This window comes from Oryzias latipes, chromosome 21, assembly GCF_053564925.1.
Source record: "Oryzias latipes strain Hd-rR chromosome 21, Olatipes_Hd-rR_3.1".
NCBI classification, from domain to species: Eukaryota; Metazoa; Chordata; class Actinopteri; order Beloniformes; family Adrianichthyidae; genus Oryzias; species Oryzias latipes.
This window is the reverse complement of record NC_136257.1, coordinates 21212467-21230392: the sequence shown is the minus strand read 5'-3', so window position 1 is coordinate 21230392 and position 17926 is coordinate 21212467. Positions and strand designations below refer to the sequence as shown.

Sequence of the window (17926 nt, the reverse complement as noted above, 5' to 3'; positions counted from 1 at the left end):
ATAACACAGGAGTTTAAGCCATGCAGTTTCAACAGAAAACATTTCATCTGCCCCTACCGTGACACACGGACTGGAGAGCCAACAGTCCCGATAGAGTGGCTTGAAACAAAACTCCGGCTGGGCGTTCGTACGTAACCCACAGCAGACTCTGAATAAAGTTGGGCTTCCTTATCTTTTATATTCTTTGATGAGCGTGAGGAAAAGGAGGGCCGGTCCCTTCCCGCAGGCTCACCCTGCAAGTAGACTCATCCTATACCATCATAAACATGTCAGAATATCTTCTACAGAGCACTCCTTTTACGGGTCAGTAACAGGATAAAATTCTAAACATTGTCTACAGAGTCCTCCCTTAACAGGATAAAACTTTATATTAAACATTCCTTTTGGGGGTCAGTCATAGAAACATCATAAACATATCAAGACATTCTCCTTTTTTGGTTATTAGCAACATAGAACCTTATATAAGAGTACATAAGAGTTTACATAAGTATTCCTTTTTTGGATGGTCAGCCACAGAACATTATCTTTAATGCAGGGCAGAAGGCTCCCCCCCTGCCTACAGTGCATTGTCCATCTCACCAGGGAAAGAAACAGATGGGGGAAGCCTCCAGAAACTAGAACAGACTGCTTGAATATGAGCTAAGGCACAACAAACCGGCAGAGAAGGCGAGGAAGCATGACTGCACAGGTGGAACACCTAAGTGTGACTTGGCTACACAGGTGATGTGAGAAGAGAGAGTGGGGAACCTGAAAACAAATCCTACCACAAATCATGACAGAGAAAAATCAGATTGTTTTTTTTCCAGGTGAGCAGAAGGTAAAACAGTTACATTATGTGACTGAAATGTCTAATAATAATATTTGTTTGTCATTTGCCCCTAAAGGCTTTTATCTTTCATTTAAAACTATAGCAGGGTTACTTCTTTCATGGCCTTTTTTTATCTCAGTATGATCCTCCTAAATGACTCACAGGATGCACCGGTGATGCAGCATCTAATGAACTCACTTTTAGACTCTGAACAACGGTCATTTTCATGTTACTCCCATTTAGTTAGTAATGGCAGGTGAACAGTAAACACTTTGACACCAACTGTGAAAAGCTGCTCCCCAACAGGTCCCACAACTGAATACAAAGAAGGACAGTAATTACTGAACTGCTAAAGTTCGGTTACATGGTCTCCCATGGCACTGCCTGAACCACTGCCCCAGTACCATCCTGTGGCTGACCATAAATCACACACAGACCCGGGGGCCAACAAGAAGTCAACAATGCGAGTGGAGTTTTTAGTGAAGCCAGTTATTAAAATTATTGGGGATTTTGTAATACAAGCACCAAATTTGGCATGGATGTACCTTAGGATCCAATCTTTCAGAAAAGCACAAGAAAATCAAATATTTTTTAATGTATATAATATACATATAATAGTATTCTTGAAGGTACCCCACATGTTTAAAGACTACATTTTGCGCATGAACAGCCCATTTTGTTGAGACTGCGGCAAATAGACATTGAATATTTTTGTAAAAATGTTGTAACGTATCTTTATAAACTGCTGTCATTTTGGATTTTTCTTGTGGCAAATATTGTTGTTCACTTTTTTTTTCAGGGGTCACCATAGGGAATCAACTTTCATTGACTTGCACAGGTGGTTTGGCAGAGATTTATATGCCTGATGTTCTACATCAGTGGTCCCAAACCTTTCATACGACACGGACCGGTATGACGTCACACAAAGTTTTAACGGACCGGTCTTTAAGATGTAGGCAGATGATTATTATAGCAATGCTACGATGAAGCAGGAACAGAGAAGTGACCAGACAAACCCTGAGCTTTTATTTTGATACGCAGGACATTGTATATCGCACAGGTGTCATCATCCTCTCCCCTTCCGACACTCATGGTGCAAAAAAGAAGTACTGTCTATTAAATGTAGCTCTCTTTTTTTGGAAGTCGAAAGCTCCTTTTCTGTCTCCTGGCTGGGTGTTTTCACCTTGGCAAAGAAACTTACCAAAGACGTTTGTTTTTTACTCATTTTGCTAGCTCCTGGGTTTTATTTTAGCGGTAACCTATCAAGTGACCGAGAAGAGCGCCTATGTCACTCTTGACATAGGCGGATGGAACAGATAATCTGGCAATTTTTAAAAATAAAACATCTTTCAGATTCCGAAATAAATTAAACAGAAGTAATGTAAGTTATTTATTCTTTCTGTGCGGCCCGGTACCAAATGACCCACGGACCGGTACCGGTCTGCGACCCGGGGGTTGGGGACCGCTGTCCTACATGACACAACCCTGAATTTTATCTGGGTTGGGGACCGGCATCGGGGAGCCAGACTTGAATCCCCGTGTGGCTAGATAAATAGACAGTAGCACGAAGGGTCTTGCCCAAGGATGAAGCTCATTGCGCCTCCTAGGGATTAAACGCAGGAGGTGCAAAGACAGGATCCTCAGGTAGTTCCATGCCAAATTTGGTGCGTGTACCACAGAATGCACGATTTGGTTGTTTTTGAATTCAAAGCCCTTCAGTGTTTTCCAAACCATGTTTACTTTAAAGACATTGATATTTAATGGTGCCAATAAGAGGCAATTGAGCATGTTTATGGACAGTCTGAAAAAGCTGCTCCTTTGTAGTGAAATATCTGTTGGGGTTCTAGCTCCTTTTTTTTGTTGACGGTCTTGAAATGTTTAAGGTCAAATTGAAGAAAAAACATGTTACAAAAACAACATTTCCCAATTGGTGAGAGACCACGGAGGAATTCTCCCAAGAGAGATGCTTGTTTGGTAGAAAAAGGAAAAGAAATGCCACCTGTGTTTAGTCTGTTGCTGCTATAATCCAACACTGAGGAGAGGACAACCAGAAAGATAACTTTGTGGCCCTAGCAGTATAAATAATAGTGCTTTTGCTTCATCAAATGGTGTTTTTTATCAAGGTTTTATCCAATTTGAAGCATTTGTGAAGCTCTGCCATCTGTAATGCCCTTTAAATGCAAACCGTCAACCTAAAGACAGCAGACAGATGGGTTTGGAAGGAGTATTTAGCCTACACTGACTCGTTCTTGGCCGTGTTGTCAATCAAAAGCACATACAAATAAACCAAGAAGAATACACTCATACTTTTTCAGTCTTTCTTCCACTATCACTCATACTCCCACACACACACACACACACACACACACACACACACGTATACACCTACAGCAGTGACACAGTTTTAACTATGTCTGGCTGCACCGAGATGGATGTGGCCACATGGAGTGATGGAAGAAATGGATGGCTGCAGGCAGCCCTCACAATGGATGAGACAGGAAGGTAGGGGAGACAGGTGGACACTGATGAGTGACTGCCAGACAAACACAGTCTCAGCAGGTGAATGAAGCCTTACAACACAACTGTGTTTTAAAATGAGGGGCGTATTTAACAAAGAAATGTACAGACATCGCCCACCCCTCAGTATTTCTTCAAAACTATATTAAGATTAAAAAATGATTAAAAAACAGAAACAATTCTGTTTTTGTTTTTTGGCGCTCGTATGGTGGTAGCTTTTTACAGGTCGCTAGTCCATAAACGTATCTCAAAGATAAAAGTAACTTTCCACTTTCATTCCAGCAGGTACTTTAGGGGGCGTTCACAGTATCCCTGTCGTCCCAATTAATTCTCCACTGATATTCGGTTTCAATTGAAAACTACCGTTAACGGTCACACACCTGGTTGTGCGAAATTTGTTCTCCGCATTTGACCCCTCCTCTGGGAGAGCAATGAGCTGCGCCCACAGCCACGCTCTGGAATCATTTGGTGCTTTAACTCCCCAATCCACCCCTTTATGCTGAGTGTCAAGCAGTGAGGTATTGGGTCCCATTTTTAGACTCTTTGGTGTCACTTGACCATGGATTTGAACTCGGGACTTTTCAAACTCAGGGTGGACACTCTTCCACAAGGCCACTGAGCTGGCCCATACCAGGAATGAAAGCCAACCTAAACACTGACGTGGGACTAACAAGGAAATTCTGAAAACGATGGTCTCTATTGGTAGAAACCCCTGCAGTGGTTCATAAACACACAGTCAAGCAGACCATAGAGCAGACGTGAACTTAAGAGAGGAAGTAATGGAAAGGCAATGCTTCAATGAAATTCAGGACATTTCTAATGATGTATTTTAAAACTCAGGTCGTGTTACATTCTCATTTACTGCAGACCTGCACCATCTGTTCTTTCCAGCAGCTGACTCATAATCAGACCTTACAGTCATTATTTTTCAAAACATATCTTATGTATGTATAAAATCTGCTGTGAGAATGCCATTGAGATATGACTTCCTTAAAGTATTTTTGATCAAAGATTCTAGTAAACTGAACATACATGATCCAGGTAAGCTGTGACGAGCAGGGCAAAGAAAGGTAGAAACCAGGGTTGGGCAGTCCTGCAAGTTCAGGGGCCTCATTTATAAACATTGCGTACGCACAAAAGAAGGCGTACGCCACTTTCTAATAATTGATATTTATAAAAAGCAAACTTGACGGGAAAATGTGCGGTCCTTCACGCAAGCTCTGACCCAGGTGCACGCACAAAAACGGGTGAAATGAGAAACGGCGACACCGTCGGCGGATGGAAGAAACACGTGAAAGTGAAAATGACAATACTGACTCTCATAAATAACATGAAGACTTCACAAAGCAAGTCTTACAATTAACAGCCAACACGAACACCCGTTTGATCGATCAGCAGTGAAACAAACAAAAAAATCAAACGAAACTTACAACTGAAATTCAAATGAACACATATTTGCAAAAAGAAAAGTGAAATATGTTCTGCAATATTGGCATGTTGTGCAATTCATCCTCATAAATAATATAGTTAACAGAACGAAATAATGTAAAAAACTGATATTCTCGTCAATGTGTCCTAGACAGACAGACAGACAGACAGCTATATTAATTGTCCATTGGGGAAAGTTGTTTTCATAGTAAAACATTTCTTCATAAGCTGCGGAATTATGGAATTCATGCATATGCCTTTAATTTGTTTTATTTTTGATAAAACAATGTATGGCGTATGTCTCAACCATTCAGAAAGCAACAAGAAATTACATTTGCGCTGAACAATTTCCCATTTCCACGTCGATTATTACCGACATCTGTAGCTTGTCAGATGCAATTAAATGGATGGAAATAAAATGCTCCATCACAATGCGTAATGACGCACAATGGCTGATCTTGGGCTCTTAGAAGATGTGAGAAATGTAAGAATTTGGAGTGAACGCATCTTTAGACAGCAAGAGGACTTGCTGGCAAACGAGGACGAGTGGCTTATGAGCCGGTTCCGACTTCCTCGAGCCGTCCTATGCAGGCTTTTGGGCCCGGCATTACAGAGGAGCACTCGGAGGAACCACGCCGTGTCCCCTTTCCCCCACCCGTGGCAGACACACACTGGCGATGGAGCGCTAGACGTGTTTTTGCCTCGACTTTGATATCCGACCATTTCTTTTTTATTTCAACCACGTTCCGAGGTTGTGAGGCTACAGCATTTACGGCGTCTGCCACCGTTTGCCACTCAAGTGCCTTTTTGGCATTAGTAATGCCCACACTGTGCCCTCCAAACAACATTTTTCTCCTCCTTTCCACCTTGCCAACGATAACTTCTACTTCACATTGAGTGAAGTTACGTTTTTTTGATTTCCTCTCTGTGTTTGCCATGATTTCGCAATCAATGAATATTAACTTGTGGGCGTTTCACGAACTATTTATGGGCAACAAAGGGCGTGTCATGAAGCCGCAAAAGCTGCGCTACATTTAGAATTGATTGTGATTTATTAAGGGAAAAATCCGTAGGATGTGCGTGCGCACGGTTTTATAAATCCGAATATTTCTGTGCGTACGCACGTCCTATGTTTCATCCGTACGCCACTTCTGACGCAAATCCTACGCAAAGTTTTATAAATGAAGCCCCAGGTCATTAAACTTTGTGACTTCATGCAAAGCCCTCTCAGTATTAAACTACATTCACACCACCATCAAAAATGCACAATCAAGTGGACACTTCCAATGAAAAGTCCATTCCGCATATATTTTGGGTTCACGCATAACTATAAACATTTTTAAGACTGTTTTCAAGCTCTACGTGCAAAACATGTGGCCAAACGTACATTGCAATTTAAACCAGGTTTAACTTTGACCAATCAGGGACTCAGATTTTGCAGTGATTTTAATTCCCCGAAGTACCAACTGTCAGAAAAGGATAAATGAATACTAACTGCAGTTTGTGCCCAGCCAGCATAATATGACACCAAGTCTTTCATACATCGGAATAGAGCTTTGAAAGAAAATGCCTGGAGCGAGATCTGCAAAATTTACACCACTTCGACATTTCGTTCCAAGTCTCTTCCAACTGTAGGTGGCAGACATTCGCTAGTAAACAGTAGAATAGGGGGGAAAAAAGAAGCCTCTCCCTGCTTGTCCAGTGTGTACACCATGGACTTCCATAGCTTCAACCTTATGCATTTTTGTTTTGATGCGGCCTGTTTTATATGGAGCCCCAAATTGTTCATAATTAAAACAATAAATATGACCTGTGCAATTACACAATCAATCAATAAATCTGCTTTGTTCTTCTCTCCTTTTTTTTTTTACGTCCGGTCAAACAGGGAAATTATTTACAAATATAAGTCATATAGATAAAGTTTAGCCTCAAATACAAAAGAGGTTTATACAAAAATACACCTCATGTGTCAGAATATTTATAACAGCCTATTGTAACAGTAAACAGTCAAATCTGTCAACACAAGAGGCCTTCTGCTCAAACCTGTTTGCTCAACTGCTGGGCAGGACAAGTTAAAAAAGAAACAAATAAATGAAAAAAAAAAAAAAAGTTTCCCTAGACTTGGTTTCACAATAGGAGCTCAAAGTTGCTCAGATCATCTGAATTAGAGGAATTTTAACAATTTTCATAACTACTGAGGTTCAAAAGGAGCCTAAACTTTTATTTACAGTTCACAAGTAGTTAAACCCTTGATGTGGTTAATTCACATCCTATGTCATCCAAAATTGTGACGGAAAAACAAAGCCATAGAAGTATCTGTGGTGCTCTCACTGCCTGACCAGAACAGAATGTTTGATATTCTAGAGGCTGTTATCATGGCCAAGACAATATCCTTCTGATACATTATGGATGTGTTAGAACTCCTGACAGGATGCAGGCAGGTCTCGGCTTCTTTCCTGACTGCAAAGACCTCACACTGCTCCCACACACACACACACACACACAGACTTGCACAAAAACTAACACACGCAAAGGCTGGCAAAGACAGCCCTGTCAAGACGCATCCCAAATCTCGGAGGTGAAAGAAGTACAATATATCTTCCAGTTCACTCCACTCTCTTTGAGGTTTACCGCACGATCACCTACAGTTATCCACACAATGAAAAGCCCCTGTGTGTACAGAAATGTGATTGCACTCTTGCATTGAGGTTCAATTGCATCAGGGCATTCGTATACCCACAAACTTGTTGGATGGAGGAGACACACTTTGTATTATTTACTTGATATAAAGAGGACATACTCACTCGGAATGAAGAACCTCTGTTTGGGTGGTGGTGAGCGCAGTCAAGAACTGACTAGGCAGTATATTTGAGTTTTGTTTTTTAGTTTGATTCTTTTGTGTGTGAGCTTACATTTTCTGGGTGTTTTCACAACGCGTATGTTCAGCAGTGAGAAACAAAAGAATAATTAGTTTTCACAAAAAAAGGCATATAATTATTGCCAAAACGAAGTAATTATCTTTGTTTCATTTACAAGTTAACAGGAAAATACAAGCTTAAACGTTTTTGAATGATTCATCACACATTCTGGCAAGGTTTCATTATTGAACTGGGAATTTGGGTCAAGGGTCGAAAGAAATATACGTTGAAGCTGCTTGAAAAAGGGAGAGAAATTGGTTTATATTATTGTTCTAGACCAGGGGGAGGCAACATATGTATCCTGTTAAACTTTTTAATCTGGCCCACCAATCTGGAATAAATTATATTGATAATCTGTTTTAATATTTTATTTTCCTTGGGATCTGGTGTGTTTCCATAGATGGTGCACTACAAATAAATTGACCTTTGTTTTAGGTTCAGAAAGTTATTCTGTCTTTATATGGTGTTGGAAGAGTTTTTTTTTTTTTAACAATACTCCTGAGGGGTTTTTCAGTCATTTTTCCCAAAATTCCCACACCACTTGAACGCGGCATTTCTCTAAATTTGGGGTTTTCCTTGAGGGATATCAACACCTTAGTGCTATTCCCACTAAAATGAAAACAAAACCACAGTTTTGAAATAAAATCTGAAAATCTGTATATATTTGAAATGTTCTGCTTTCAAATATATAAAAATATTGATTTTCAATCAAAATTAATGCAGATTTTCTTTTAGATTCCAGATTCCATGGGGTTTATTTCTCCTATAAGGTGAATTACCGAAACACGCCACACATCTGCTCCTGATCCGGCCATTCTGTCAAATTTTAGAAGCCTTTGTGGCCCACATGTCACAACGTTTCACCACCCCTGCTCTATACTATAATAGAAAGGATGGAAAATTCATAAATAAGAGACCTTTAATAATTCAAGATATACAGTTATTAGTTAAGAGTTTTAAGATTCTACTGTATAGAACTGGTTTAATAACAAAATCCAAAATAGCTTAAAATTGTGCAAAACATACATTTTTTGCATATGATTAACAAAAGCAAATCACTCAAGTAATAATTCCAGGTTTCATGAAAAACTAATTTAATTAAATACCAAAAATAGGATAAATTGGACTATTTGTAGAAAGTCTTTGGACTTTGATGCTCTAGTGCATGATTTGCTGGAACATTCGCATAAATAAATGCGGTCCAATGTTTATTACTCAACAGACACACTTGAACATGCACAGTCTGCATCAGATCATTCCAGGGATTTCTTGCACGATTACCAAGCTGCCATCCTAGCAACAGATCAATCATAGATCTTGCTTAATGGTTCCCGTTATGGCACCCTGCGATTGCCCTGTTATTATCCCACTAATTACGACTATCATCATTATTATCATTTCCCTATTACAGTTCATTACTTTAGAGCTACAAACGGATGATATAATGGCCCAAGTGTCAGTTATTCCATTTATTGACTGGTTAGAGAGTGTAGGCCTTGTAACATTCAGTTTTCTCCTTAAATGGAAGCTTTCTGAGTGCTGATAAGGTTCTCAGAAACCAGTTTATTACATACAGCCTGCAGCCATGAAGTAGTTGAGCAGTGCAGCAATTTAGGCGGCAGTTTAGGTCAGGCGGTAGAGCTGGTCAGCCAACAACCGTAGGGTTGGCAGATCAATCCCCGCTCTACCCAGCCAGCCGCCGCTCACCGCTCCCCCCAGGGGATGGGTCAAATGCGGAGAACAATTTCCCCATTGTGGGATAACTAAAAGTAAATTTAAAAAAAAAAAGTGACTGGAGAGTCAAGATCTACACCTGACTCAAAACAAAACAAAACAAAACAAAAATGGACAAACTACAATCGAAGTTATCAAAGTTTCTCAAGTTTTCCAAAGAAAGGAAGAAAAAATGTCATAAACAGCAATAATAAATACAGGAAAAAGATGTCACAGGATTCTTACATTTTCTATGGATATTGAATGTATAGAATTTCTTGTGAAAAAATACTATTTTAAAAGATTATAGAGAACATATTTTTAATTGTATCCTTTTATGACACTTAAAGATACTAATATTACACAGCGCTGTTTAGTTTTCTTAGATTTGAAAACAAAAAAAGTGCAGTCATAGTTTGTCAATAAAGATACGACTACAAATATAGGTTGTGAAAACAAAAAAATTAGATTTTTGGTAACCATGCAGGACATTTTTTAAACACATTTGTTTAGTTGACATTAAGCTAATTTAATCGAATTGCTTTTCTTTTATAAAAACGATCTATGGAAAAAAAAAAAAAAAATCTGAATTCAGGTTTGCACCAGAAGGTACTAAATTTTCACAAAATATAAACAAAATTAACAGTTTAAAATATGTTTACTATTCATATTTATGCATTTATTCTAGCATAAATATGAGTAGACTCTTAAAGGCATTTTCCTATGATGTGCAGTTCAAATCAAGTGCAGTTTACACAAGAGGGTGTGCAAACTGTACACCAGTGTGCTTTAACACACCCACATCTTCACAAACAACCGGGGGCTATCTCTGCACTCTCTCTAGAAAACACAAACACAACACTGGGTTGTCTTGCAAATAGGAAGTTGCTTCAATTTCATTCATCACAAGAATTGCACTGACACACACAGATATACACATCTTAGGCTAAGATATCACATATGACACTGAGCAGCTCAGGATTGTCAGCTTTTTGATTGTTACCTTTTATAGTAGATGTTGGTAATGTTTTCCTCGTCTGTATGGGTAATCTTTTTGCTCCATGTATCATTAATATTTTTCTTAATTTGGGAGTGATGCTTTTCTAAAAGTTTAATCGGATGTCCTTAAAATATTATGCTGAACTCCCCCTTCTAAATCTTTCTACAAATGGTAGACTGGTGGATGGAGACACACTCTCTGACTGAAGCTGCAGCTCAGCTGTCTGCTCACTTGCTTTGAGAATGACATTTTACTCTGCCTGCACCCATTGATGACATATAGGGCAAGACAGAAGGGGATAGAAGTGGGTTACATCATGCCAGATACATTACCATTTCCATCTGTTGTCTCATTCGTCTTTTTTTAACTCTCTCTCACCTTTTTGGCCCCTGTGGCCCCCTTTGCTGGACTCGAGTGGGCTCCTCTAAGACAAGGTCATGTTGTTGGCATATGTTGGGAATCTGCCACCTGATCCCAGAGATGCCTGCAGGAAACTGCCATACCAGCATCCTGCCAGGGTAGTGGTGGTGGTGATAGTGACACTGCAGAAGTAAATTGACTAGAAGAAAGCTAGGATGATAAATGGACTGTAAAAAAAAGAGGGAGAATAGAAAAATCTGAAGCAAGTAAAGATAAAAGAAAAAAAGACAGATGTGCCCAATAAGTGAATAGAAAAAAAAAACAATTCCAATCTGTTTTCTGCTTGTTGACGTCTGTTTCCAAAAAGAAGAAAAAAGAAGAGAAGAAGTGTGGATTTACTGTATTCTCCGCTTTAAAAGGTGCAAATTAAAATCCCTAAATTAATTATTTTTTAAATATTGCACCTTGTATATGCATTAATTCTGGTTGTGCTAACATGTAGCGGTGTTGGAGTGTGTTTTATTTATTTTTACAAACAAGTTTGGGAGTTTGTGTTGTCACAGTAACGATTGTTTAGGCACCATCAGTCTGTTATTTTACATGTAGCGAAAAAGGTTTGGAGTTATGCTATGTTCACAACGGGCTCAGAAGCACATGTTCAAGCGACTAATTCCAATTAAAACTTTATGTAAATGTCGGCATATGCACGTTTCGGCCGTATTCATCCATAACTTGTGTTCATGCGTTGCTACCAAGTTTTTAAGTCAGTTTTCGGGGTCTGTGTAATAAAGCACAGCAACTGAATGTGCGTTAAAAGTTAAACTAATTGAACTTTGACCACTTAGGGACTTGGATGTGGGAGTGACGTATGGGCGTCCAATTCAAAACACTGAATATTGATCATGAAGGAGAAATTAATCATAGCGGTTTGTGTCCAGCTGGAATAATGTCTTTCACATATCAAAATATAGTAAAAGAAAAAGTCTGGAGCAGGATTTCTGACATTAGCAACACTTACACATCTCTCACCAAGCTTCTTTCAACTGTGAGTTTCACTTGCGCTAATATCGGATAGCAACAGTCCAGTGTGAACACTGTATGCTAAAAGTACGTTTAAGAATGCCTGTTTAGAACATTCTTTAACGCCCATCACGTGCCTGGTGTGCACAGAGCTTAACAGGTATTGTGAATATGCTGACGTGCACAGTGTTACAATCAGGTTCTAGAGTTACTGTGAAGTCTGACTGACTGACGGAGTCATAGTTCAGTGCACCTCATGGTATCAATTCAAAAATAGACCATTTATTGCCATGATAATCCGGTGCGTCCTATAGTGGGGAAAATATAGTACCGGTAGGTGTAACAGCCAAGTTGTCAATTAGCAAAAATCTGTCAATATTTACAAACATTTAATGAAAAAACCAATAAGCACCAAGACCAATACCACTAATATCAGCTCCATGACCAACAAATTTTGCAATATGAATGAATGTAACAAAGTTAGTAAAGCTAAAAAACTAGTGGATGTCAATCCTGTTTGGCAAACCTAAATTGACATGTTTTACTTGTTAAAAGTACATAACATTGAATCAACTTTTATTTCTACTCTTTCCTCACCGGATACAGTCCCAAACACAGTTGTTTCTATTTTTTTTGCTCCAGCTTCAGTATTAGCCACTTTGTTGATCATTTGCTTTAGGCTCCTCACTTTCACACTTTGCTCCCAAAGCAAAGAGCAGGCTGGCTTTGCCACAAAGCCTCCACTACCAACTTCCATCAGGCAAACTTCAACTGTTCTGCTCCGTTCCTCTGCTTCTCACAACTCTCTTTTTTGTTTCATCTGCCATTGCTACTGTGTTTTCCCAAGGAACTGTATAAAATACTCAGACCACAACACCATATCCGGCCTCAAATACAAGCAGACAACATTATTAGGAAAAATTAGACTAAAGCAGATCTACATAAAGTAAATCAATATATGAACCCAAGAGGGTTATAAAAGTGGAATACAATGGGAATATGTTTGTCACGTTAAATGCTATTTGTTACTTTTGGAAAATAAGTGGCAACAACTGTCATTCCTACACAAACATGAGGATGGTTACCTTTTTTGCTGGACTGTAGTTTGTTTTTTGTTTTTTTGTTATAAAGATCTTGTGTGAAGCTGAGGTAAAATATCAGCTTTATCTTCACAGCTGCCCCACTGTTCTTTGTTCTCTTCTCACTGTGTGACTGTTTATCTCTGCTCTTCTCGTTGTGGGTGGTAAGGTTAAAAGGCAGCCTTCATACATTCATTCATAGAAAACTGTAACATGAAGGCTTTCAACAATACTAAGTCATCTTTGCCCACCTTTTTGGAAAATAGATAAATAAAGTTATATATTTATATATATAACCATACTATTACATGAATGCAATACATAACATATTATTATATAATATTACTATTCCTATTGTTTAATAGATGTCTTGCCCAATAAATAAAAAGGGAAGGTATGATGCACACACTTGTTTCTGGCACATGGAATGCACTTTAAAATGTCTTTATTTAAAATGTTTTTTTTTTTATGTTTAAAAAATTATCATTTACGATAGCAATAAAAATATTAAATGTTTGAAATTTCATAGCAATACATTTTACATTTGTTGTTGCTTTACATACATCAGGAAAACGTTTTGGATACCCACAACTTATATTTGGACTTTTCCTCTGATATTGTTATTTAAGATAAATCAAACCCTTATTAGCATTCTTACTGCCATACAAGACCTGTGACTTTTATTTTAGAAGAAATGTCTGCTGAGCTTTCACACTCTTCATAAAGCTCATATATCTAAGAAGAAAATGATTAATTGGCAGGAAATTGGTCATTCTTAACTATCCTTTATATCAGTTTTTAAGACAAGTCCTCCACTGACACAGCAAAATCTAAATAACTTTAAATCAAATTGTTGTAACCCTGATTTGCACAATAAATTGTGAAACCAAAAGACTCAAAACACAGAAAACAACCATTTTGAACAAAACATTTTTTTCCAAACATTTAATACCGGTATATATTATCCTGCCTGGATTGGCTCTTGCTCAAACACGTCTAACTTGGCCTTTCTGCAAGCTTTTCGGAGCTCTAATAGTCATTGAAACAAAGGTATTAAAGCTGGGAAGCATAGAGAGATGTAGAATATGCAATTTTTACCATGATGGCATCAATGAAGGACTTTGGGTATTATGGGTAATTTTCTTCCATTCAACAGAACTGCTGCAGAGTGTGTTTAGACTTTGTTATTTTTGTGTTTTGTTTTTGGGTGGTCCAGTAATGCTTCCCTAAACTGAGTTCTTAGACATAGAAAGGATCAGTTCCTCATGCAATTTCCAAATCTTTGTCTCCTGATATTTTGCCCCACATGTGCCATTCAATAAAATACCCTGACATTTGCAGTTTAGTCGATTCTTGGCCCTAAATTCTTAATGTTACAGTTTGTTTCTGCATCTGGGGCAACTGTTGCCTCTGATGCAATGCAAATGTTCTGAAATTCAGTCTGTTACAACTTGATGCTAACAAGGCTAACATGCAACTCTATAGTTAGACAAATATACTGTGTCTTTAACAAGAGCAAAACTGGAAAAAAATGAGCTGCAAAGTCTTATCAACCATGAGTAATTCTTTAAAAAAGTGAGAATTGTTAGCATAACATACTTGGGTTTGGTAACGGGTCTGTAGAGGGTATTTGATGGAAACTATGTGTGAGACAACCAATGAGACTGCATGAAAAAAAGTATTGTTATATTGTGCTGAAGCTGTTTAAAATTTGATCAGACTCGTAGTGAAATCAATGTAAAAGTTTAAGCTGGATGTTTATGTTCTCTCATTCTCTCTCATTGCACATACTAGAAGAAATTACTCTTCCTGCTTCTGCTGGAGCACAGGTCAAGAAATGGATACCACAGGTCATTGAGGGGGTAAAGCTTTCGACTTGACCTTGGTTATCATTTGAATAGCTTCTCTCATCACTTTTTCATTAATGCTGAAGCTAAGATGGAAACAAAAACAGAGAAGAAAAATGAAATCTGAAAAAGTCAGCAGCTCTTAGCTTGTAGCCATGAGGCATTTCTGAATAATTAATACCCAAGATTGTCAGCGACTACTAATACATGAGAGTATTTGTAATAATTCCACACAATACCACATGCTGTAGAGCAATCTACTCTCTTTTCCTGTGTTTATCGTCACACATAGTAAGTGCAACTTACAAAGCTTTTTACCCTGAAATCCACTATGTATATATACCCTATATATTTACCCCTAAAATCCATTATATATAGATATATATATCTATATATAGATATATATATTCAATTAAGTGTGCTTAATACATCTAATGATGCAGTTTCAAAAAAAATCTTTCTGGAGATGAGACAAAGAGCAAAGCCCCTCTTGACAGCCTTATTTAGAAAGGTTTAACCACCCCTCCAACTAGGACTTGCAATACATGGAAAGAGAAACACGCTGCAGACACAACAGCTCTGCTGAGGTGAGGGTGGAAGCTGTCACATAAACTGTGCCTTCATATTCTCTTCTAAATTTTCTTTGACACTTCAAATTAAGATGAAAACAATGTACAGCACTACAGAAACTACAGAAATGTAGTTTTATTGAAAATGATGGTTTCAGAACCAAGTACTAGACAAGAATTGTACAGAATCCATGGACTCGAGGTCCAGTAAAGAATAATGGTCTTGTTCGGGGGAGCAATCTACTCTTTTATTCTTTTTAAGATTAGCAAAGTTTTGCATCATGTTGTTTGCTTCTAATGACAAAGCTTGATGGGACAGAATATCTCACTTTTAAGTGTATTCCTGACTTTTGTGCTGCATATTGTTGTTATGCATTCACGGCAGCATTCTTATTAGAGACATTTTTCATGCTTTACTTTAAAACCAGGCCTAAAAATGATTATAAATGGACAGTTACGAATGGAAAAAAAAACCTGTTTTGGAGATCAGAAACTATTGATTTAATCACCAGTCCTAAACCACTTCCTGCATAATCTGTCTTTACAAAATAAATATGCTTATCCACTGGAGTTTTGTTTTGCTCTGTGAAGTCAACTGAAATTATGGCGGTAGGCGTTTTTTAGAGCATTTTTGGGTTGGTAAAAATTGTTTTGACTGTTTAGAAAATGGTTTAGCTCTCTGTAAATAGCCAGAGGCACGGCTGGAGCCTTGTTCATTTCCCAGTTTTATATTTGTGTCTTCTAGGAACATCACTGCTTCCAGCTCATGAAGCCCTAAACAAAATGAGCATGGTAGAAATGTTGTCTCCTAACATGCAAAAAGTTAAACCCACACCTGAGATTTTAGAACATATTAAGATTTTTTTTTTCTTGAAATGCTAGTGATGGTTATTCAAACGTTGACATTTTTGCCTCCAGCTATTGCATGGATCCCCCCCCCCCCTTGCTTTCACTCTTTATCTCTACATGTAGGGTTTAAGGGATAGGCGTGATCCCTGCAGACTGGTTAGCAGCACTCATCTTGGTGTGTGATCAAAGCTGACTGCCTGAAGCCTATGGATTTTCTGTGGTGGCAAGCTCACATGCTATACTGGTGTCAGCATGGCTATCTTATCTAGATTTGCCACAATTACCAACCCTGGGCAATCAGTTGTTCTCAACATGGCCACAGTGGAGTCCAATTAAATGAAAGAAAAAGAAAAAGGTCATGCACTCTGTACTTCCGCAGGTACTTCCCTATTAGTCTTGAGCTACAATCACAAGTACGGCGATGTTCACCATCTACTACAGGAACTGCGGTTGAATGATGGCCACTTTCAGCTGTTCTTCCGTCTCTTTGTGACCCAGTTTGACGACATGCTATCCCACATTAGTCCAAGAAAAATTAAGACAAGAATGAAATTAGACAAGCTGTCTGTTTATGTCTTGAAGGTAAAAAGAAAAAGATTACACAGATCATGATCCGATTCTCCTCCATATTAGTTTTGGACTCCACCCACTGATCACCCACTGACATCATCAACACGTCACATCCTAAATGCCAAACGCTCAAATCTTGCCCCAAGACCTCTGATCACATCTATACATTGACTTTAAAACTTGACGCCCCTGACGCGCTGTGCGTAGAGGCAGCGTTCAGTGTGAACCCAGCTTTATTTTTACAATAATTCAAGCAAAGGTGCAACTAGTCTGTTTTTTCTTCTACCAAATTAACGTTAAAATAAAGGAGCAAACATAAGTTTATTCACAATTGGAAAGAATGTACCATAAGAAATCCTTAGACATTGCTTGAAAATGTTTTTTTTACATTTTTTAAATACTTCTTATTTCCTCATATGACTCTTTTTTTTCTGCCTTCTAGCTAGTAAGTTGTTCTCTAAAAGCAGAGCACAGCTGATCAGACATGTATTTATTGAGAAATTGCAAATGATTTAAACCAAATGGCAGTCTAAGACATAATTTTTGTGTCATAAAACTCAGATTTAAAGATCCACTCCAATGAAAATGGTCGTTTTAACATGTTCTTAAAGGATTTTTTTTCATAATGGAACACAAGTAAAAAAAAAAAAAAATTAAGATTAAAAACTGCATTTTTGAGGATTTCTTTTCCGTAGGAAAAAGCTTGTAGTTATTATGGTCACAAGCTCCCTGCTCTTTTCTATGCCTAGTCGTCCATCTGTAGACAAATAGATCTGTGTACATCTTGGTTTTCCTCGGCTGGGCTGGCATCTGCCTCCAAACTGTGGGGTAGGCTTACTCCATGCTAACAGTCCAGCATACAAAAAAAAGGGAAGTTTCTCATAAACTACAGTATTGCCCCCATATTTGCGGGGGGTTGGTGACCAGAGACTCCAGCGAATACGCAGAATCCGCAAATTTGGAGAATCACCCGACAGGGGGAACCAGCATGCTCTTCTTCTGCGCTCCCCTCCTCAGAAATTTGCGCAGCACCTCCTTCAGAACCAAAAGTCCCAGACAACGCAGGTTTTCTGATTTTGTCAAAAACGGAATAATTATAATTTACAATAGAACAAAAGATGATTGGTGTGGAATGTTAACAATGTCATTGTTGTGCAGAAATTAAAATATTTTACTTGGAAATATATAGATAACATTGTTTATCTAAGATTAGCAGATTAACATTAATTTCGTTATCCATTTCAAAGG

General features: G+C 38.3%; 1 protein-coding gene across 1 annotated transcript in view; it reads left to right on the top strand.

The window, feature by feature from the left end:
- Positions 1–17926, top strand: part of erbb4b (erb-b2 receptor tyrosine kinase 4b) — a 298426-nt gene that overhangs the window by 263152 nt on the left and 17348 nt on the right. The window lies entirely within an intron of this gene.